Source organism: Agelaius tricolor, unplaced genomic scaffold, assembly GCF_023055355.1.
Source record: "Agelaius tricolor isolate 1412-34295 unplaced genomic scaffold, bAgeTri1.0.p SCAF_73, whole genome shotgun sequence".
NCBI lineage: Eukaryota > Metazoa > Chordata > Aves > Passeriformes > Icteridae > Agelaius > Agelaius tricolor.
Genome location: NW_027269333.1, coordinates 240,340 through 255,987, shown reverse-complemented (window position 1 = coordinate 255,987; position 15,648 = coordinate 240,340). Strand labels below are relative to the sequence as shown.

Here is a 15,648-nt window from a genome sequence, read left to right as displayed (position 1 = left end):
AATTGTAAAACACTTCATAAGCTATAAATCAGTCTTAGGAACAAAATGAAATAAAGCTGTTATGCCATCTGGGAATGGGAAAACATGTTCAAAATATTTTTTTCCTTATGTTTTCTTCTTTTTTCTTTTTTTTTTCCTTTTTTTTAATCCCACATTATGTGATTGATAATTTCAGCCATTCTGGAATGCTTTTAACAGATGAACCCAGCATAGTCGTTTTATCACAGGCTCTTGTCCCTTACATGCTTCAGTACAAGTTTGGAATATACTCCACAGTCAATTAGTGGTTTTTTATCTCTTTTCCCAGAGACCACTTTTAAAGGACTACTTAACCCCTAAAAATCATAATTTCTCTGGTTTCTCCAAGCTTTTTGAGAAAGCTGTTTTGGTTTTGTTTTGGTTTGTTGTTTGTTTTGTTTTATTGCATCATTCCTAATGTCTTCAGACCTACTACAAGAAGAAGTTAAAAATAGATCTTATTTGAAGAGACTGTTAAAGCTAATGAACTGCCAGTCTTGGTATTTGTATGTTTCTAAATCCTTTAAAGTCCAAGGTTGCCTTCCTGAATCCTCAGTTACTTAGAAAACATTGTGTTTAGAAAACAGAGCCAGTTCAATTGCTTCTGCAAACTCACCTTCATTTTATAGGATTGTACTTCAAGAAATCTTGCTTCATTCAAACTTGGAAGTATAGATTTGACATCATCTGTGACCCTTCCATCTGTCTGAACTGTATTTCATGGTGTGAGTTCCTCAGTTGCTTCAAATAAGGACAGAATCTTTTCAATTTGCATAGCATGTTATCTGAAGATCTCCTGTCTGCTTTCTTCACTTGCTTTAATGGGAAGACAAGGGAAATACGTTTTGAATGTTATCTTTTAGAGTCTACTTTTACCTACCAGTGTGCTTCTATGGACTAGAACCAATTTCAGCTTGAAAGAAGGCATTGTCATGATCCGCTCATACCAACGGGTTGGTTAACTGGTTGGTTGGTTAACTGATCTGGGAGTGCAACAGACAACCTGGAAAGGGGATTGCAGTATCAATCAAAACAAATGCATCTTTATAGAATGACCACAGCAAATGCCTGAAAGGAATCAGGGAGAGGAAAAGAATAAAAAAGAGGGGGAGAAAGAGAGAGGGAGTATAGCTACCACACATGGAGAGACTAAGTCCTCTTAGTCCAGCCGATAGAGTTTGCCTAGTCACGTTGGGAAGATCTCAAAGTCCTGGTGAACTCAAGGTTCTATTATATTCCATTGCTGAGGGGGGAAGCAGAATCTTGAAATGGCTGAGGGGGAACAGACACAATCAAGAAGAAGAATTCTTTTGAAATTGCTGAGGGGGAAAAAGGTATTGAAGACGGGTACAGACAGTCCATGTTCTCAGCAGGATAAGTCAGTAGCAGCAGTGAGTGGGACCCACTGTTTCAGGACTGCTTTCTGGGGGAAACCAGTCTAGGTCCTGTAGGCACATCTGTAGGCAACACTCAGCAGGCATCCTGCTTCAGTCAGGCCAGCACCCCTGCATCAGAATTACGGGTGCCTCAGTCTCAGTCCTTGGTAGGGGGGCTTCATCTCCGTGCCTCACGGCGGTAGTGGAGCAGATGAAGGATTTTCCATGGGGGGGCTACCAAGTTGCCCCAGCAAGTTCGTCTGGCCAAGAGGTGGGAAAATTCCTGGTCTCTTGTCGTGAAGCAGGTGCAAGCATATAGGCCGGGTCGCCCTTTGGCAGGCCCTGCTAGAAGCAGTCACTGAAGACACAGCTGTGAACAATCACTTGGCAGGCCAGAATTCTGCTCAGGGGCCTCAGGATTTTTGGTGTTCATCCATTACTGGCAGGCCAGAGGTCCCATCGGGGTCCTCAGGCTCCTGATATCGGTCCTGTGGACGGTCGTGAGGCAAATGAGGGGAACCTCAGCCCATCTTTCACAGCACCTGGTGACTCATGACAGGCTTCAAAGGGTCTTCATCAGCAGTGTTCTGTAGTATTGTTGTGTACTTGTCGTACATTGGTAGCATATCCCGGAAAGCAGAGACAATACGTCAGACAGAGAGAGAGAAGGGAAGGAAAAGAAAAGATAGAAAAAGGCGGGGGTAAGGAAACAAGAAACAAATATAATAACAGGAATTTAGACCATATTATTTTAAAACATTTTTTTCAAATATCTGAAACTAATCACAAATAATCAAAGGCAATAAAGCAATAAACAAATCAACAACAGTTAATTGAAAATATTTTTTTTCAAAACAATTCACCAAAAATCAGAAGTAATTTTCTTATAATCATCAAAGAAAATTGAAGATTATTTCAAAACACATCCTCTCATTTGTAGTCGCCTTGTGTCAATAGTCTTGGAGATGTCCACAGTGAAAAGGACATCAGCCAAGTTGTGTGCAGTAATTACAGACATCAATTTTGTTAACTCTTTCATCATTCTCCAATTCACAATGAGTAAGATTGCTGATTAAAAAACCCCAATCAAAACGAAACGCAAAAGGCCAATGATGGGATGACACATACTGTTCAGGACTCTTGTGGCAGTAGGTGACCACCCAAAAAGAGTATCCTACCACCTGTGTTCAGCATCTTTTCTTACTCTCTCTATGACATGGTGTATTTCTTTCACATTGTGATGAACAGTTACCAGTGCTTTCTGTCTATTCTGCTTGATCTTCTCCAATATTTCAATGAAGTCCTGATGAAGCAAAGATTGCTTTACCAAAGTAATGTTCATCCCAATGGGAGTAGGTAAATGTCCTGGTTTAGGGCAAATTTGGGAGAAAACCGCCAAAAGGTGGACCCTCCAGAAAACAAACCCACACGGCCCCTCCCCCCAACCGGGTCGGGAAGGATTCCTTGGAAACAAGTGGAAAGAACCTGTTTCTGTAACAGGCAAAGCACCCCCCAGCACACAAAAGGAACAATACCAGATGGCACCACTCTTTCACCGCTCTGAAAAAGTAGACAACTTCAGAAAGTCTCTCTTGGGAGTGCTCGCTCTGTTATCAGTCTGTCCTGTGCTGGGGTAGCTGCTGCACCTTGGCCGCAAGGTGCAAACTCTCGGTGTTTCCCAGGTCCCAGTCCGGAGCAGGTCCGAGTAGGTCCAAAAAAGGGAAAGGAGAAACAGTCCAGGGAAAATTTGGACTGCTTAGCTAAACTAACTAATGAGCAGGAGCAAAAAAGCAAGAGCAAAGCAGGAGCAAAGCCGAAGCAAGAGCAAAGCGAAAAGCAAAGCAAAAAGCAAAAGCAGCACCCATGTACTGCCCTGTCTCTGTGTCGCGCCAGCTGTGGGGGAGCAGCTGATAGCAAAACCAAAACAAAACATTCCCTCTTCACAGCCAGTCTTGAAGGCACAGAACACGATAGCCAGCATCAACAGAACACACGGATGGGGATACAAGCATCATAACGTCACCCTAGGACAGTAATAGTTTGTGAATCAGTCTTTAATTGGATTGAAAAAGGTAATGGGAGGTAACTGGAGCTTCTGAAGAAAAATCACATCCCTCAATTTTGTAAAGTTACAAGCGCAACAATTTGAATGATTTTTACTATCCACTACTGCATTTTCTACAAATACCATATCACAAGCAGTTCTAAAGCACCCACACCCATTGCCTATATATTTAAGGAACTGTTTCGAAAGTCTCGTTAGGATGAATTTCAAAATGACAGATATTTTGTTCTGTGTCCAAACAAACATCTTGAGCTAGAATTGCATTACTTTCACAGATGAAGCCTTGTTCTCGGACAATAGAAGATTCCAAATTAACATGTTGCCATTTTTTTGCCAGTTTGATGGGCCCATTCTCTATGTTCAGAAAGATTGGGAATAGCTCCATCATGATTTAGCCCTAATGCAAGAATAGGAAATCTCAAATGCACTGAGGCATTGCGTACGGTTAACACAAGAGCTGTGGCTGTGTTTGTAATGGGGTGATAAGTAAAATTCACCAAGTTCCACCAGGATTGGAATTCTCTTTCAAAATCAGTGGCACTGTCCCAAATTCTTTTCTGAATTGCAGTAGGAAAATTGCCTTCACCTTCTCTTATCAACTGACTGCATTGACAATTGTGCCTGGATACAGCTAAGAGCCAAAGAAAGGTTGTTTTGTGTAGCACCGAGTGCATCAGTCTACCAATTTGTGATCACTTCCATTTACCTTTTCCCAAGCTGGTAATATGTTTGACAGCAAGCCCTGCTGTGTTCCCAAAGCCAATAAGGATGATTGCAGTAGTTGTTTTAATTTGGTCAAATCTCTAACCATTTTGTGGCAGCCAATTTATCCATTAGTACTTCAGAATCAATACTATTTAGAATTCCAAAACCTGTTCCCAAAACACCGGTTATGTCTCTTAGTGTCCGTTTTTAAAGAAAAAACGGACTTTCTGTTTTTGCAGCCAGGTGGTCCAACCCTCAAAGGAAGTCCGCAAAAAAGGCAAACAGGCCGGCTGAATTTCTGAGACATTGTTTTGCATCATCAGCAATTTGACTTGTTTAAGAGACCGTGCCAGATTGAACAATATGTGTTGTTGATCAGTTTTCCTGATTATATAAGGTCCAATTCCAAAACTTCTCAGGCTAAGCATAAGCGGTGGTTGGGCTGGAGTGGTGGTAGTAGAAGGTTGGTTCATACCATTTATTATCAACTTAAAAGAAAAGCCTTCAGTAGTTTTGGACCAAAGACAAAGTACTTCTGCAGTTTGTGTTAATGTAAAATTGTGCCAACAGTCTTGTACGCTTGGGGGCGTACAAACCTGTTCACGCTTATTTGTCTGATCTGTCAAAACACTGATTGAGATTGCTTTGCTATAAGCAGTTCCACAAATCCTTCGGCTAATTTCCTCTCCCACTACCCCTTGAAGCTGCCAGGCTTTTTGTTTTTCCCATTCCTGCCAAGTGAACAAAAGCTTGGGACCAAGGCCGCATTGACTAAGGGGACTCTCAGTCCCTTCTGCCCACTAGGATGTAACTACTGTACTCAATGTCAGCTCTGTGCTCTCAGTCCCTTCTACCCATTGGGGTGTAACTATGGTGCTCAGTGTGGGCTTCATGCTCTCCGTCCCGTCTATTCCACTGGGATGTAACTATGGTACCCAGCGTGGGTTTTGTAATAGCTTCTCTCTTAAATTTATGAGCTAAGCCTTCTCAACCTAACAGGTTGGTCAAGTTATTTTGCCAGCGGCATGTCACTTAAGTCGGTTTAGTTAACGTCAAATTATGCCAGCAATCAATTGGTTCATTTTTACAATCCTTTGTACTTGCAACATTGTTCGTTTTGCGACCTAGAGTGTAATTACCAACATACTCCTGGCAGCAACACAGAGTAAGGGGAATTTGTTTGGCACACTCCCACTTGTTTGTAGGACACAGTCTCGCTGAAGGGATATCCCGATCATTTTTCCCATCTGGTTCCATAAAATTTCCGGCAACTGTGATGGAGGTGGATTTCTCATAGAGAGATCCTTCCATTTTTCTGCATGCTTCCACAATCGACTCACCAATTGTTCCAGTTAGGGCTCTAGTCCAGTCCTTCTGATCCCATCCCCACTCACTTGGACGATATACCTGGGAGTCATGCAGCACTAGAGGCTCTAGGTTTGGGTGGCCACCCTTGGGATACGCTCCTAGAACATTAGTGGGATGGAGGGTAGCTTCAGACCACAACCACTCAGCAGGATCCTGTCCATGGAATTGTGGTAGGATGCAGAAAAGCATCACCAGTGTTATCATGGTTCAGATGATTTTCATGTCCCTCAGGGTTCTTCTGTCAAAGTAAAAACAACAGAAATCCTTCCACTGAGGGGCAGAAAAGAGTCAAAATGGATAGGATTATCCAGCATGTATTTATCCAATGCTCTTTCCCTAGAGCATCAGAGGCTAGCCATGCATATTTCTTCAGAGGGGTTTTCAGCACTAGTGCTACTTCCCCTACAGTAGGGAGGTCCACCAGAACAGGTTGTCCAGGGTAATGTGCTGGACTTTTTGAATCGTCAGGTCGCCGTAGTAAGGGAATGATGCTTGGAGCTGTTGGGCAAAAGGCAGTGATTTTGGGACATCCATTCACCCCCCATCTACTGTTCACTCTTTTAACAGCTTCCCATAACCGAACGTCCCAATTTCCCTCCCGGGGCTTCAGAAGTCCTTTCAAAAAACGCTTGGTCCTTTCTAAGATCCCCTTAGCTTGAGGGTAGTGGAAAGGGCTGTGGAAAGACCGCTTAATTCCTTCACCTTTTGCCCAATGCTGTACACCTCTAGCAGTGAAGTGGGACCTGTGATCAGATTGAATTTCCTGTGGCTTTGGGAAAGTTCCAAACCACCCCTGCAAAGCTTTAACCGCATTATCACCTGTAGCTCTTTTCAAAGCATCAGCTTGAACCAACCCAGATACAATTTCTACTCCTACTAGCACAAAGTGCTTACCTCCTGACTTCTTAAAGGGGCCGATATAGTCTGCCTGCCACGCGTCCCATAAGCCTTTACCCTTTCTTAAATGCAGAGGGTCATCTTCTAAAGGATGTCTCTCCAGTCACCTGCGACATTGCTCGCAGCCTGATACGTATGTTTTACACATTTCCCTGGTAACCAGCCAACCACGAGCATGAGCTTCTTTGTACAAATCTTTCGCACCTGTGTGCTGTCTTTCTACATGCAGCCATTCTAATAGTTGATCCCAGTCCTCAGGAATGAGTTCCTTTTTCAGGGGGCTGAGCCTTGCTAGTTCATCAGCTCCATTCTTCCACTCTCCTGCTGGATTTCCATCTGTTTGCTGAGAAGCTACCCAACCAATAGCAACATTTCCTTGGCTTGCAACATCTAAAATTTCTTGCCCCTTTTCCTTTTGCCACACTGGAATTCTGTGAACTTCCCAATCATTTTGCTGCCAGAAAGGAAGCCACTCGGTACAACCTTTGTACACTGCGTAAGAGTCGGTGTAAATGCAGACAAGAGAAATGTTCTGTGCCTCACATCGGAAAACACTCCAAACAGCTATGAGTTCCCCAGCCTGAGCGCTGCCTTCCCCTTCGGTAATGATTCTTTCACCAGATGAAATGTGTAAGACAGCTGTTCTATATCTCCATACCTTCCCTTCCCGTTTTGCAGAGGCATCTGTGAACCAAGAACTTGCTGCTTGTTCGGGGGAGAAAGGAAGGGCAGCTTTGATTACAGAGGCAGATTTATCTTGGCTGCTAACCAGGCTCTCAGTGCCTTGGATTGTTAGATTTTTAGCAGCATCTTCCGTTCTTGAGACGGTATTACAATAGCCCATGATCTGAGCATACCATTTCCTAACTGAGGCCCTTTGGGCTACCCCGTCAGGTGGGGGGGAGGGGTGGGGCTCCCATTAGTGACGATTTTGATAACTTTGAAAGGGCCTCTTAATACAATAGGCTCTTGTCATGCAATTTTTTCCTCTTCTAGGAGAGCTAAGCTAACTACAAACAACCCCTTTCCCCAGGTAGTGTATCTTTTCTCAGCATCTTTGAAACCGCAGGAATAAAATCCAAGTGGCCCCGTTGGACCCTCGGGAGCCCACTGCCAAATGTGTACTGATAGCCCTGAGGAGGCAAATCCCCATTCCACCTGAAAGGGATCTGTGGGATGGATAGGGCCTAGTGCTTGGTGAGCTGTTGCCTCAAAAATCAGTAATTGCAATGCTTCTTCCTGAGAAGGAGTCCAATCCCATTTCATCCTTTTCCTCAGCAAGTCAAAAAGCGGCCTAGCAATTATTGAGAAATCTGGGATGTGTTTTCTCCAGAACGCTAACAGTCCTAGTGCTTGCTGGAGATCTTTCCTCAATTCAGGCCTTTGAATCTGATCTAAAGAGGTTAGGGTATCGGGTGGAATACATGTCATGCCTCCTTTCCACCAAATTCTCAAAATCTTCACTTCCTGAGAAGGTTTCTGAATTTTCTCTGCGGGTATCTGCAAATCAAGACTTTTTAAGTGAGAGATTATTTTCTGCTGATGTTTCCCTACTACCTCTATTTCATCCTTCCCCCCCCTCCCCACCACCCCCCCCCCCGCCCGCCCCCCCCCCCAGAGTGTCTTAAATGTATTGATTATCAGCTACAGGATCAGCAGGATCAGGTTTGGGTATTTTTTCTAATTCCTGAACTAAAGCATGGTGGGCCAAAGTGGAGGAGTGTTTGTAGCCTTGGGGAAGCCTAGTGCAAGTGTATTGCTGTCCTTTCCCATGTGAAGGCAAAATGGTCCCAATCTTCTGGCTGTATAGGTACCATAAGGAAGATGTCTTTGACATCCATAGTTGCAATTGCCATGATTGAGTGAGCCTTTTCTTGAATTGATGTTATTAATTCAGCTAAGTTTGGGACCAGTGCTGTAAGAGGGTCTGTGTTGGCTTTAAGCCTGCGAAAATCTACTGTTAATCTCCACTTTCCACTGGCTTTTCAGACTGGCCATACCGGTGAATTAAAAGGAGAATGTGTGTGAATTATTACCCCTTGGTTTCTCAAGTCCTTAGAACCGCTTTGATACCTTCTCTGGCACCAGAAGGTAGAGGGTATTGTTTTACATTAGTTGTTTGATTATAGGGTAGGGAGGGTGCGGTTTGAAGCGGCCTAATGTTAAGTGGCAGTGTGCCAAAAGACCACACAAATCCCTCAGAGTCTTCCCACTGCCTCCCAGCAAGGACATCCATTCCTAATCAATTATTTGGAATGTTCCCAATTACCATTTTGATGACTAGTTGATGCTCATTTCCAGGGAGCGTCAGCTTGGCTAAGGCAACATTCATAGATTCTGTAGTTCCCAGAGCATTAAGAACACAGCATTGTCTCTTAGTTGGAACAATTCCACACCTCTGGGCATCCTTTTTTGTCAGGGCAGAGATTTGAGCCCCAATGTCAATCAAAAAGGTTACTAGTAGCCTGTGGAGGCCCATGATAGCTGGGCTTAATATATGTCCTGATTTATTTTTAGTGAGCATTCTTAAATAAACCCAAGCTCCGCCCCTTTGCCCGCCTGTAAGCGGCAGAGAGATTTGTTTGCCGAAAACCCTGTTGGTTTTGGTTCACTGCCTGTGTTCTGTGGGAGAGGCTGGGGGAGGGTTAGTTTTTGTCCCTGAGAAGGGAGGGGTGCACTGGGTGTAGCCAATGGATTCGGTTTTCGCTGGTGCCAATTATTTATTATTTTCTGCAATTTCTCAAGGGGCAAACCATCCATCACCGCTTTGGGGACCCACTTTTGAATTCCCAACAACCACCAATGGTGGCAGTTAGAGATCTGTTTTCCTTTCTCTATATTTTCACTGTGAGGAGCCCCAATAAACCAAACACCTTTGTTATTTTCTGATTTCTACGCCAGGGTTTTTATAGGTCCATATTGTCTACAATAATTAATCAGATCGACTGCAACTTCAGCTCATGTCCAAACTTTATGGCTACTGGCAGGTGAATCAGATTCAGAAGCTGAGGGCTGTGAGGGGGAAGAGTAGGGAGTGAAGCCAGGATCTCTAGGTCCACTTTGGTCAGGGGAATTCCTGAGGAATCTTATGGATTCAAAGCCATTATGGTTTTCTGTAGGGTCATTGCTGTATGTTTAAGTGTTTCTGGAAGCCCATGAGTTCAACTGGTCATTAGTTCTGGCTTCACAGGTAATTGCATTGGGCATTCAAAACCAGGAACTAATTTCTTTTCATGAATCTTTTGCAGGCAGGCGGCTTTGTGGACACTTTCTAAGAGCTGGTCGGTGGTGTCAACGATTGCCAGGGGGTCACCCTTTTCCAAAGGATTCATTCTCCCGGCCCAGAAAGACGCACCCTGTGTCAGGGACCATGCATCACGCTTACCTCCTTATCTCTTGTTGTGAAGAAGGCTCCATGTCCCCAGTACCCACTGGCCTCCGGTTAATTTAATTTGATCTCCACCATCGAGGGACACTCGGAAGACATATTCTGTCTCTGATTCTTGTGGGAGGCGCCCGAATTCTTTTTACAGCTTAGCTAATTCAGTAGCACTGAAGGGTATTTGATTAGTTGTGATATGTGGGTCAAGATCCTCTTTTGGCAATGCAGAGAGACAGGGAGACCCACTCGGTAATCAGAATCCGATTTTATGATTTTATTGTGGGATACAAGCACTTACATACCATTGCAGGGAGACTAGTAATGTGTACTACAATGATTAGGTTAAAATCACATACACAAACTTACGCATATAACAACATCTCTTGCTTGCAGAGTTTAATGGGATTTTCTTTTTCCAGTAAACCCGTTTGATTTAATCTTCTTGCAATCCAGGTCGAATTTTCAAAGTTCCGTTTGTTTATGCCAAGGCATCCTGTTATCAAATCTCTTATGTTAACCAGGTCCAAAGTGCATCATCTGTCTTATGTCCCCCAACATTCCAACAATCCTCATCATTAAGATAGTTCTATTCTGTTTGAACCAAGGGTCTCAAGCAAGGACAGCAGTATTCTCTCCAATTTTTTACTGCCTCAAGTTCCTGACGGGGATAGATTTGTTTCATGTCAGGAGTTTCCCTTTCCTCTGGCTCTGTAGAGGAATCAGTATGATGTGAATTCTTAGCAAGTTCCTCTCTAAGGGCAGCTCGCAACATATAGATCTCATTTCTATCTTCCTTTAATTCTTTCTGCAAAATTTCAACTAGGTTTCGAAGGGAATCTATTCTTGCTGTTTCCTCATTTCTTTGCTTACAAAGGGTTTCTATGGGTGCTGTGAGACAAGCTGCCGAAACTGAGCAGAGGATGGTCTTATTTTTGCCCAGTTTAATTTCTGTTTCATGTTGTAAAGAACAAATTCTATCTATGACATTTTCTAAATTAAACCAGCTGTTCTCTGCCCAAACCTCCCCCCTTGGAGAAGGCTTGGCATTCTATTTAGCAAGCAGAGCAGAAAATTCAGCTTTAACTTTTGTGCTAGAGTTTTCAGTCATTTTATGAAGGGACCAAAACCATGACAGGGAGGTGCAAGCTTAAGTTAGACAATCTCACAGCCTTTGCTGTGCTCCCCTTTGCTTCCCTGGCTGGGTGAAGAGACCAAATCTCCCTGGGAGGCCCTGCTTAGTTCCTTCAAGTTGTCCCTTCCTTCCCAGACAGTCCAAATTCACACATAAACAAAAACAGTTTCCCCTTTTGTGCCAAGAGATTTTTTGGGAAATTCTAAAGACAGAACCCTCAATAGAGTATGGGGGTGTATTTCACCTGGGCGTGCGCGGTTTGTGGGAAATTCAAAGAGCTTTCCTTGCTTTCCAGCTCCGTTCAACCCTTTCGCGATGAGGGGCTAGGTGTGGCTGAAACAAATCGTCCTTCCCCTGTTCCAGACTACAAACAGCCTTGCAGACCCTTCTGTCGATCAGAATCCTGTCCATGATGCCAATTTAATGTCACGATCCGCTCATACCAATGGGGGTGGTGATGGTTGGTTAACTGATCTGGGAGTGCAACAGACAACACGGAAAGGGGATTGCAGTATCAATCCAAACAAATGCACCTTTATAGAATGACCACAGCAAATGCATGAAAGGAATCAGGGAGAGGAAAAGAATAGAAAAGAGGGGGAGAAAGAGAGAGGGAGTTGTCCTTCTTTGACTATATGATGCTTTTAACCCAAATAGTCTTGTTCTGTTTCTGCTGAATAATAAGTTTGGCACCTTTAAGACTTGTTGCAGAGAGTGAAGGGGGGAGAGAAGAAGCAGCAGTTTGTTTTCAGACACTGCACTCACTCCTCCACATTCCTGCTCCTGGACTGTGTTGTCTGGGGATGAACAGACAGTGGGACAGAGCTCTCCTTTGCTTTTAGTTAGTTTTAGCTTGCTGAGGCAAGGAAGTTCCCTGGACTGTGGTTTCTTTTCTTTTTTCCCTTTTCTTTGGACCTCTTGAAACCTGCTCTGGACTGAACACCCAGAAGAGCACCGGCAGCTAGCACCTGTGGCCCACCAGGCCGGGCCCGGCCCGCAACATTTCCAGCACCGGAGGGACTGATAAGAGCCTGTGTGAGCTGAACTGCAACCGAGGGAGGGGACTTTCTCAGTTTGTCATCTCTTTTGGAGCAACAAGGGGTTTTATTGTTCAATATTGTTTAGGTTTTATTGTTTAATAAACAGGCTTTTTCCACCTCTTTCCAAGGAGCTATTTTCTCCTGGACCGGTTGGGGGGAGTGTTGCAGTGTGACGCCATTTCCTGTTTCAGGAAACAGGAAAATCCCTCAGGTGTTGGGATAGGTGAAACCTGTCCTTTCCCCTCCCCCTTTGCCCTCCTGCTAAGTGCTGTCCATCAATCTTAACATTCCAGCAGGGTCATGGTGTGGTTGGCAGAAGTTCAAAAGTTGCCCCTCAGGTCCGGGCTCATTGGCCTGTCCAAGTGTCTTTATCCTTTGAGCCTTCCCCTCCTCCCACCTGGTTGGTGGCTCACCTGTGCCTTCCCCTGCCCCTGTCCCCGGGCTTCAAAGGAGACGGGACCATGCGGTCTGGATTCTGTTGGGAGCTGTAACAAGTTTCAGAGGTCTGTCATCCTGGAATAAACTCTGGATTAAAACTCTACAGCAGAATCCTCTCCTTTTTCTCTTCACCGTCCCCTGAACCTTTTCCACCAGAGGTCAACTGAGTTTCTACTATGCCTGGATTTGTTGTGAGTGCCTAGCTGCAGGATGCAGCCGGCCAAATGTATCTCTGAGGTGAAACATCACAGCTGCCGCCTTTGGCCCAGCAGCAAGGGTCAGACGAGCCCAGGCACATCCCACCCGGTAATATTGGGATTAATATTTCATAGGGGAGGGGCCAAATGAATCTGCTTTCCTAGAGGAGCCCCTTTGGGGGTTCTCCCCAAAATTTGCCCTGAACCAAGACAGGAGTATAGCTACCAAATGTGGAGAGACTAAGTCCTCATAGTCCAGCCGACAGAGTTTGCCTAGTCACGTTGGGAAGATAATGGCCCTGCCTGGTTAACTCAAGGTTCTATTATAGTCCATTGCTGAGGGGGGAAACAGACCTTGAAATGGATGAGGGGGAACAGATACAATCAAGAAGAAGAAGTCTTTTGAAATTGCTGAGGGGGAAAAAGGTATTGAAGACGGGTACAGACAGTCCATGTTCTCAGCAGGATAAGTCAGTATCAGCAGTGAGTGGGACCCACTGTTTCAGGACTGCTTTCTGGGGGAAACCAGTCTAGGTCCTGTAGGCACATCTGTAGGCAACACTCAGCAGGCATCCTGCTTCAGTCAGGTCAGCACCCCTGCATCAGAATTACGGGTGCCTCAGTCTCAGTCCTTGGTAGGGGGGCTTCATCTCCGTGCCTCACGGCGGTAGTGGAGCAGATGAAGGATTTTCCATGGGGGGGCTACCAAGTTGCCCCAGCAAGTTCGTCTGGCCAAGAGGTGGGAAAATTCCTGGTCTCTTGTCGTGAAGCAGGTGCAAGCATATAGGCTGGGTCGCCCTTTGGCAGGCCCTGCTAGAAGCAGTCACTGAAGACACAGCTGTGAACAATCACTTGGCAGGCCAGAACTCTGCTCAGGGGCCTCAGGATTTTTGGTGTTCATCCATTACTGGCAGGCCAGAATTCCCATCGGTGTCTTTAGGGTCCCAGTGTCTGTCCTGGGAATGGTTGTGAGGCAAATGTGGGGAACTTTAGACTGTCTTTCACACGTATCAGAAAATCTATTCACTGAAATGGCCAAAAAGAATGCATAACATTTTCAATTGAGGGGGAAAAGGAAAACCAAACTCAAACCGTTGGAGCAATATCATTCTAGAGAATGCCATGTCTCTATGAAAAATACAAAAAAATTTCTATTTTCAAACACACCCACAAATCACCATTTTGCATCTTTGTTGTTGTTGTTGTTTGTTTGTTTTAAAGCTCTGGCACTTATCTGATTCCTTTTTGAGTTAGTTCAGCTCATTAATCTAGTAAGAAAGCTGCTAAAATTAAACGGAAAAACCTATGGGGAACAGGATGCCACTTCAGCCATGTTGTAGGGAAGCATTAGGTCAGCCTTCTGTCTTGTAGAAATATGTCTGTCATATTGGAAAATCAATGTGTAGCACTATCTTATTTTGAACGTTCTCATTGCTACTGGGTTCCTGAATGATCAAGATGGTTTAAACCAAACAACAGCCAGCCCTCTAAGATACTCCCCAAACTATTTGTCCTAGGGTGACGTTATGATGCTTGTATCCCCATTCATGTGTTCTGTGAATGTTGGATATTATGTTCTGTACCTTTAAGACCGGCTCTGAAGAGGGAAAGTTTTGTTTTGGTTTTCTTATCAGCCTGGCGGGACACAGAGACTGCGGCTTTTGCTTTTGCTGCTTTTGCTTTTTGCTTTGCTCTCTCGCCCTTGCTTGCTTCGCTTCTGCTTGCTTTTGCTCATTAGCTAGTTTAGCTGAACTGTCCAATTTCTTCCTGGACTGTTTCTCCTTTCCTTTTTCTGACCATTTTGAACCTGCTCCAGACTGGGACCTGGGAAACACCAAGAGTTTGCACCTTGCGGCCTGCAGCAGCAGCCCCAGCGCCGGAGGGACTGAGACCAGAGTGACCACCCCCCCAAGAGAGACTTTCTGAATTTGTCATCTTTTTCAGAGCGGTGCCATCCGGTATTGTTAATTTTGTGTGCTGGGGGGTGCTGTGCTTGTTAAATAAACAGGTTCTTTCCACTCCTCTCTGAGGAATCCTTCCCGAACCGGTTGGGGGGAGGGGCTGTGTGGGTTTGCTTACTGGAGGAGCTCTAATTTGGAAATTCTCCTCCAAAGTTGCCCTAAACCACGACACTATTGCAATGGAATAACTTGATCAGGTGAAGAGCTCACTATGCAAAAGCTGAATATGATGTCAAGAATGCTTTGTTGTGGACTACCATTGTTTGGGATCATTTATCCCTTACCCTCCCACGTAGGTATAGGAAAAAATTAAGAAACCACAAGGCTTTTACAGCTGTTCTTGTATTTTGGGATAGTAAGGACTCGGGTTGGTAAACAAAACTTTTTTACTATTGACTTTATCGCTGTTTCACTTTGAATTAACTGCTTTGCATTTCAGCTTACCCATCAGTATAATGAGAAGAAGAATATCTTCCTTCCTGCCCAAAAGATGTTGAATTATGCCTGTGATGTCACGGACTTAGAGACGAAAACCATTGTGATTGAAAGGAAGTATTGGCATCCTGGCATGCCACAAGGTAACTGGAGTGAGCTGTCTTTCCTCCTCAGCTTCACTGTGATAGTAGAATTTTAATTAGCAGTTCCAAAACTTTGTCTTAGCATAGTCTGGTGACATATCTCAGTAGAGCAGTGTCCTAGGGTGACTTTATGATGCTTGTATCCCCAGCCATCTGTTCTGTTAATGCTGGATATTCTATTCTCTGCCTTCAAGACTGCTTCTGAGAGCAAAGGTGGGGAGAAGAAGAAGTACGGAGTTTGTTATCACAGGCTGCCCTCACCTTCTAAAAGCAACACTGCTCCACATTCTGGGCTGCACTGTGTTGTCTGGGCACTGATGGAGCAGAACAGAGTGTTCTTTGCTTTTCAGTTGGTTTAGCTGGCTGAGGCAGAGTTTTCCCTGGACTGTCTTTTTTTCTTTCCCTTTTCTTGGAACTGCTCAAACCTGCTCCAGACTAGGACCTGGAGAGCACTGAGAGCTTGCACTTTGTGGCCTATGGGGGCCTACTCT

General features: G+C 44.6%; 1 long non-coding RNA gene across 1 annotated transcript in view; it reads left to right on the top strand.

Moving 5' to 3' along the window:
• LOC139585325 (uncharacterized) overlaps positions 1-14,537 on the top strand; it is a 64,103-nt gene extending 49,566 nt beyond the window's left edge. Inside the window, exon 3 of the long non-coding RNA XR_011677038.1 lies at positions 14,435-14,537. This is a non-coding gene — a long non-coding RNA (uncharacterized lncRNA). The remainder of the gene's footprint in view (positions 1-14,434) is intronic.
• Positions 14,538-15,648: the final 1,111 nt, after the last annotated feature.